Here is an 8741-nt window from a genome sequence, read left to right as displayed (position 1 = left end):
TTCCACAGCAGGGGTGCCTGATAGCTAAAGGCTCGTCCTCCCGTTCTACTTTTATAAATTCTGGGAACTGTAAGTAAACCTGCACTCTGTGATCTGAGTGATCTATTGGGAGTATATGGGACTATTAGATCCTGCAGGTATGATGGGGCTAGTCCATTTAGGGCCTTATATGTAAGTAGGAGAATTTTAAAGTCTATTCTGAATTTTACCGGAAGCCAGTGAAGAGAAGCTAAGATGGGGGAGATATGATCCCTTTTACTGATTCCTGTTAAAACTCTGGCTGCTGCATTTTGGATCAGCTGCAGGTTATTAATAGAATAATTTGGACATCCTGACAATAGTGAGTTGCAGTAGTCCAGCCTAGAAGTAACAAAAGCATGGACAAGTTTTTCAGCATCACTCTGAGAGAGGACGCTCCTAATCTTAGCGATATTACGGAGGTGAAAGAAGGCGGTCTTAGAGGTCTGTTTAATGTGATGAATAAATGACACGTCTTGATCAAAGATAACGCCGAGGTTCCTTGCAGTCGTACTGGAGGCCAAAGTAATGCCGTCCAGAGAGAGTATATTATCAGCTATTCTATTTCTAAGGTGTTTGGGGCCTAGAATAATGATCTCAGTTTTGTCTGAGTTTAATAATAAAAAATTGGAGGTCATCCAGTCCTTTATGTCCTTAAGACATGCCTGGAGTCTGGCTAACGGCTCTGTTTCTTCAGGCTTTAAGGATAAGTACAGCTGAGTGTCATCAGCATAACAATGAAAGTTTATGTCATGTTTCTGAATAATATTTCCTAGAGGGAGCATGTATAAGGTGAACAGGATCGGCCCAAGCACTGAACCTTGTGGAACACCGAGGCTAACCCTTATATATGAAGAGGAAACATTATTAACTTGAGCAAAGTGAAATCTATCTGTTAAATATGATTTGAACCAGCATAGCGCAGTCCCTGTGATCCTAGTCTCATGTTCTAATCTGTGTAATAAAATGCTGTGATCTACAGTGTCGAAAGCAGCACTGAGATCTAGCAAAACAAGTATGGAGACAAGCCCCCGGTCTGATGCCATGAGGAGGTCATTTGTGACTTTAACCAGTGCTGTTTCTGTGCTGTGATGGGCTCTGAAACCGGACTGAAACATCTCAAAGAGACTGTACCTGTGTAGGTGATCAATCAACTGATTTGCAACCACTCTTTCGAGTATTTTAGATAAGAACGGGAGGTTGGATATCGGCCTATAGTTTGCTAAGATGTCTGGGTCAAGTGAAGGTTTTTTAAGTAAAGGTCTAATAACAGCGGTTTTAAACGCCTGTGGTACATAACCTGTTGTTAAGGATAAGTTTATCTGATCTAAGAGGGAAACGCTAATCAAGGGAAAGACGTCCTTGAGGAGCTTAGTTGGGATGGGGTCTAAGAGACATGTAGTTGGGTTAGATTTGTTAATGCTGGAGGTCAGCTCGGGGAGACAACTTACATAGTGTCAGAATGAAAGAAGATGTCGAGGTCAGACAAGTCACACAGTTCCTAGAATTCTCCTGGTTACCTAGGCTGCTGGTCCTCTGGATCAAAGACGGCATAGATGACATTTTTTCTTTCTAGATTTTGTCTCATGGGGTGGGATTATCAAAGAGAATTTTAGTTCGGAACAGTTTACAATTGTTCTGTTTGTAAACATAAATGGAATATGTCTCCGAAAATGGAACAATTATAAACAGAAATGGAGATTTTGTTGAGGGGGAGTGTATTTCTCTTCCTTATCAGTTTTCTATTTTTCAACATCAGTTTTGGAGGAAATGGCTCATTTTTACAATTTACATTATATGTTCTCTTTGCTGATGCAATTATGTGCCTAGTTGCGTATACCTGGATACCTGTACACTGTATTATGGAGCTAGCAATTGCCCCTTGGCCTGTGACTTTGACATTCTGTTTATCATGAGCAGCATAATAAATGTCAGCCTTAACATTAAAGGGATAAACTACATGGTTAAGCATCAGAAATTGCTCTCCTTCCTTAAGAAGGAAAGTTGTGAAATATGTTTCCTTCAACAGACTCACCTGTCAGCTCTTGAACGTAAACTATTTAGGAGCTGGGTAGGTCAGGTGCTTTTAAAGAATAAGTGGAAGTGAATTCTTTCTGAAAGTCAGTAAAACACCAGAGACCAACTCCTCAGGTTTATGGTAAATGGTGTTAAAAGTGTTATCTAAGAGGTCTTGCTATGTCACACATTTCATCTAAGAGGACTTGTTATTGCACACATATTATTGCACACTTTCAAGTTTGAGCTTGAGGAAAAGATCAAATACCTAGAAAGGGTTGCGTGGAAACCAACAATATTTCCTCACTTAAGGATAGCAAGATATTAACAGGATTATGAGGGAATTTTACTCAAACCTACACTCATCTTGGTGAACCTCTTTCTGATATAGTGAGGGATGCCTTTTGGATAAACTGGAGTTGTCTTGCCTCACTGAGGAAGGAAGGGTTAGACAGGCTGATTACACAAGCTGAATTTCGGAGGACATTAACATTACTTTAAGAGAGGGAACGTCCTAAGGCCTGATGGGTTCAACTCAGACTTTTTTAAGACATTCAGTAATTTTACAGATATGTTCTGGCACTCTTTTGACATGAGCCAGTTGCCCCAGTTTCGCAAACTAGTCAATATATCTCTACTCTTGATGGACAGACCAGATTTTGTAGATGATTTCCTTGTTAAGTTGTCCAGATCAGGTATTACTTATCTGGGATTTAAGGAGTTCCCCATTTTGACCGATCTCTCCAATTGTATCTGCTGTCAGAAACGTTTTGCAACGCTTTTCGGATCTTCCCCAGAACGTCATCGGATGGATCAGCTAAATGAAAATGAATCTCCTCCCCTGCCTACTTACAGATGGGTGTCCAAGAAAGTGGCTTCAGGTATTGAAAAGATGCTTGCTAAATCTATCCAGTATGCTAAAAAGCATAGAGAGAGGGTTAAGATTCAGCAAATGTCAACTAAAATGTTCCTGGCTTGTCCAGCATACATTTTTATAATGTGCTGAGGGGATATAATTCAGTTTTCTGGAAGAAAGGATTTAGTCTCTGTCCTGACATGAATGTGGGAATCATGAACTCATTCTGGGTAGCAGTGCCTTAATCTTTAATATGTAGAAATCAACTTTTTTGAAGACCTCCTTCAGGAAGGTACTCTGATGTTCTTTCTGGGTTGTACTTCAGCCAAGGTATGATATGGGTAAATAGAACCTTTTTTGGGTGATTTGTCACTTTATTAACATGCATACTTTCCGTTCACTTAATATTCCCGGTTTCATCTACCTAGTATATTTTCTTTTGGAACGAAAGACCTTTTCGCATTTTATCCCTTCATTCTACTCTCTCCTAAATTTGTTCTGCGTAATCGGAAAGGAATTTGAAAACACACACACAGGATGACTGGCAAGAAACTGTTGATTGTGTTCAAAATATATTCTGTTGCAATGGGCCGAAGACACCCCTCATACTGTTACTGTGTCGTACAAAGATATGCTTAATTTACTTCCACATGAGAAGATCAGCTCCTTGCTTAAAAATAATGACACATTATCAACAAATGTTCAGAAAATTTAGAAGTTTCTTTCTTGACCCAGAAACCCTCAAGATAGAATAGTGGTTCTTGCTAATCCCACCATTTTTGTGTACTATATCCTCTATCATCAACCTGGCCTTTGCTGATCTCAGAGGCTGTGTCCAGTCCCTGTCTAATGTCTGGCAATGTTCACTGGGACCCTAGTGGAACTGACCCCCTTTTGCCCACCTTCACTCGCCCACTGATCCGAGGTCATGGTCCAAAATCGTGTCCTGACTGGTTGGATTGGGTGTGCAAGAGACAGAGAAGGATTATTATCATCATTAATGATTAATTATATAATTATTAAAATCATTAATAAGGATGATGATTATACAGTAACCGCTATAATAATAACAATGATCATGATAATAATAAAGAAAGAAATAATGATGATAGCAGTTGGTGTCAAGCAGAACCACAACAGGAGGTCCAAGCACAATACTTGGAAACAACAGGAAAGCACAAAGAATCTGGGGAAGAAGCCACATTATTAACATGAACTAATGGGACACGAGTGTGTACAGGAGAGAGAAAGAAGAAGAGAAAAGCTCAGTGTATGGCAGTCTAAGCCTTTAGCAGCACAAGCTTTAAGTCTACTGTTCAACGTTCAGAAGGTGTTTGCCTCCTGGACAGGAGCTTGATAACTAAAGGGAATGGTTCCCATTCTACTTTTGGAGACCCTAGCAACCACAAGTAATCCTGCATCCAGCATGCGAGTTCTAGTCACACAATAGAGTACTATGAGTACTATGACCACTGAGGGCTTTGTATGTAAGGAGACTAATTTTAAGTTCTGTTATGGATTTTACAGGTAGCCAATATGGGAGAAATATGATCTCTTAAATTAGTTCTTGTGAGTATGTGTGCAGCAGCTTTCTGGAGGGAGCTGCAATAATCCTGGTTGGAAGGAACTAATACATGAACTTATTTTTCTCCATCTTCCTCAGGATGTGCCTAATTTTACACTTCTGGCCATATTTTACAAGTTGCTTCTTTAAGCTACAACCTGCTCTTTTTCATTATTTGATGACAGTGTAGTAGATGAATATTAGCATTGTGTAGTATACGGTACAGGTTGTTCGTGTTTTCAGATGTAGCCACTAGTTGCAGCGGCAGGGACGTGCCATGCTTCAACCCATTTGAAATACGTAACTTGCTGGGTGGTAGATGCAGTGATAACCTTTTATCATCTGAAAGTGTATCAACTCATATTCATAAGCTAGGTTAATGTCCAAAACTAGAGCTCATACAGTTTTCATGATATCATAACCCATTTTTGATGCTCAGATATTTTTAAGCTGCGTTGTATTTGCATTCTGTAACTACCTCTCTGTATAGTCGTTTTTGTTGTTATTGGGAGAGCCTGTCTGTCCAGTGCAGGATTCAAATTGTGTATCCAACAAAAAAAAAAAAAAAGGGATTCACAGGAAACTACGCATGCGCATGCTGGACATGAAGCACTAGGCAACACTGGATCATCAGTACAGTTTTGTGTAACGTGCACTGTAAACACATACCAGTTCTGCCTCTGTGGCATTTCTGACATGGTAGCTGCTCAAGGTATTTTTACTGCTCCAGTGGTTGATACAGTTGTCATTTCATTTCCCATCGCCACTAATAACCTCAAATCAAACATGACTGGAATCTTGAAGATCATAGGTTAACCATAATTTGTAAGTGGTATGTTCATGTATGATGAAATATTTTTATTTATTTTTTATTAATTGTACTGTGATTGACAGTTTTTGTTTGAAACTATAACGACTTATGTGTTATGTGCATATGAGGTATAATTCCGTGCATGCATCAGAGATGTATCCTTTACTACCACAGAAGGTCCTGATCCATTTGATAGGAATGTTCATGTTTTGACACACAGGTTCTCTCCCCCTTTCCATCAGTTGTGTTGCTGACCTATGACAAAAAACAGTGTGTCTGGTGAACTGAAATGGATATTGTTCACTGTCTCATCAGCCCACAGTTGAGTCACTTGTTCATGTCGTAGGATTGTGAATTAGGACTGAATTCTGATATTTTGTTCATATTTTGACATTGTCTTGCCATTCTACGCCGGAAATCACACACAAAGCAGGCCTTACTTCAAGATGTTGGGATGCCAACAGTTCTCACTCCGTTGCCGCTCACAAACAAATTGAAGACACAGTAGTTTGTACAGCAGCCTCTTGTGTCATCTGTCTTCAGTGTCACCACAATAGCGTATTGCTCAGTATAGATTTGTGACTTTAAAAACAGCACACATTATTTTATGAAAGAGGATATATGTCACACTCACTACAGCATACAGTAGGTTGTATTATTACCAGTAGTTAGTCTGCTGTAGTTGATCATGCTAACTGCATTTCAATCATGCATTTAGTGTTGATGTTCTTAGTAATTTCACGTGCTTTTGTATTCATTTTTTTGTTTGTTTTTTGTTTTTTTGGCATTGATGGTGAATCCATTCTTTGGCTTCTCTTACTGACCTGTGGAAATGTGCTGCCTCCTACTGCTTATTTTTTCTTTTTATATGTAAAAAAAAAAAAAAGAAATTTAAGAAATCCTGCAAGCCTCAATAGACTGTAATGTCCGCAAAATGATTTATAAACATTTTGTCTAATTAAACGTATGGGGATTTTGAAAAACTTTATTATATAATTGTTGTTTTAAAGGTTTCTTTTGCCAATTATATATGCAGTCTATTAATCTCCCTCCGTCAGTTTTTGCCTTCTAGTGTCACTTTGTGTTTGATGACAGTGTTTGGCTGCTTATACATTCTGATTGACAAACTGACAATTTTGCCACCCGTTTGCTTTTCAACTCTCCTGACATTTCCTCATAGCATCCAAATAGCTTCAAGGTGCTTTACAGGTCTATTTGCTGTTTTTGTGTGTGTGTGTGTGTGTGTGTGTGTGTGTGTGTGTGCGTGCAGATGACACCATATTTGTTTTAAGACTGATTAAAGATTGGTTGCTTAAAAACCAACAATTTCATCATAACATTATCTTCATTTGATTAAAGTTCTGCAACTGATTCTGTATTGTGTTAAGCTATGTAGGACACATTCATTACCTTTCCTTTTCACAATGCAGTGCACACTGCACAACAGCTACACTACTCTAGCAGCCCATCTCTTCAGGAGTCAAATAAGGGGACCGATACCAATTTCATCTGTCAAAAGCCTTGCCTAGCTTGACCACTGAAAGGAGAACAAAATAAAAGCGTAATTCTACACATTCTACCACTTCTTCATCCAACTCAACAGTTTTTTTTTAAACCAACATCAGTCACTTTCAATTCAATTTAATTTCACTTTATTTATATCACACCTTATACAAATTGTCTCTAGATGCTTTACAGAGACCCAGAGCCTGAACCCCCGAGCAAGTAGACAGTGGCAAGGAAAAACTCCCTTTTAACAGGAAGAAACCATGAGCAGGACCCGGCAAGGGAGAACTATCCTGCTGATAGTCGGCTGGGTGAAGGAGGGGGAGAAGAGGTAGACAGGACAGAGAGGATGAAAGATAGAGAGAGAGAGAGAGAAAGAGAAACATACATGCAATAAACATAAATTACAAAGGACAAACATTACGGGTTGTTATAATTGGAATTCTGAAGACTATGTATTGTATGTATTTGTTTTTTAGCTGATATGTTGTTTAAGTTAGAGTCAAGATAAGCAGTTTCACAATTCTGATGCTAATGTGTCCTGCCTTGATATCCAGGTAACACATCTAGATACAGGTCACATTTAAAGCCAGGTGTGACAGGTATCCGCAGTGATGAAAAGTAGCTATGTACATTTACTCAAGTACTGCAATTTTGAGGTAATTGTGCATTACTAGTATTTTACTTACATTACGTATTGCTATAGTATTACATTATATACTATAGTATTGCATTACTAGTATTTTAATTTTCTGTTGAATATATTGAAGTTTTTACTTTTTACTAAATTTATTTGAGAACTTAAGTTACTGGTTAAGTTAGGGTTCAAGATGAAATCAACAAATAAAATGGTGGGGTCATCAATTCTGGACATGCAGAGACAGTTCCCCAAAGCCAGAACACCTCCTCCGGACAGTGATACTTACAACTCTCCTGCTGCCATAGCTAACATCACAGCATAGCATATCTTGGCAAAGTGGAAAGTAAGCTGAACATCCAAGGGCAAGTGACTTGAAATGGGGTCTTTCTCAAACCCAGGGTTGCAAAGACCGTACTTGCAGGTTCTTGTTGGTATTGTGAATTATCCGCCACACAGTTAGTTATAACTTGTTACATATTATATAATGTTAGATTTCACACATACACACACCACACCACATACACACACCCTCTGGAAAACTAAATTATTTTTCTAAATAACAATAAAATAGAGTAAAAATCAAAATGGGAATAAAAAAAATTGCTCACTGCACTTAATAATAAATATTAAACATGAAGGATCATGGGGGGCAGCACTGTGGTGCAGTGGTTAGCACTGTCGCAAGAGGGTTCCAGGTTCGAATCCCGGTCTGGGCCCTTCTATGTGGAGTTTGCATGTTCTCCCTGTGCCTGCGTGGGTTTTCTCCAGGTACTCCGGCTTCCTTCCACAATACCAAAAACATGCACATTAGGTTGTCTGTCTTTGTGTGTCAGCCCTGCAATTGACTGGCGACCAGTCCAGGGTGAACCCCGCCTCTCGCCCGTAGTCAGCTGGGATAGGCTCCAGCTCCCCCGCGACCGTGACGGATAAGTGGTATAGAAAATGGATGGATGGATCATATGGGTTCTTCCCACTGATTGTTCTTAGAGTCAAAACACGTCAGCTCAGTGAATTGCCATTTTAAGTCTGAATGTGTTCAGCTGTCTATGTGTTATAGGTGTTATATGTGTTATAGACTGACGGCCTGTAGGATCCAGCCCCCCGTGACTCTGAACAGCGTTAGTTGTAGATAATAGATGAATAATGAGAAGGTACGATACTTCAGAAGCCGTTTCACTTTATTACATATTTATAACGCAATATTAATAAAATATCATAGATTTTGCACATGAGAAAACAAAACATAAAGAAAACAGTGACATACTATGCAACCAAGAACTACATTCTAACTAAATGATCATGTTTGTTTAAGAAATAAAAAAAAAAAACT

This window comes from Scatophagus argus, chromosome 20 (assembly GCF_020382885.2).
Source record: "Scatophagus argus isolate fScaArg1 chromosome 20, fScaArg1.pri, whole genome shotgun sequence".
Classification (NCBI taxonomy): Eukaryota; Metazoa; Chordata; class Actinopteri; family Scatophagidae; genus Scatophagus; species Scatophagus argus.
Note: the sequence above shows the minus strand (reverse complement) of the source record.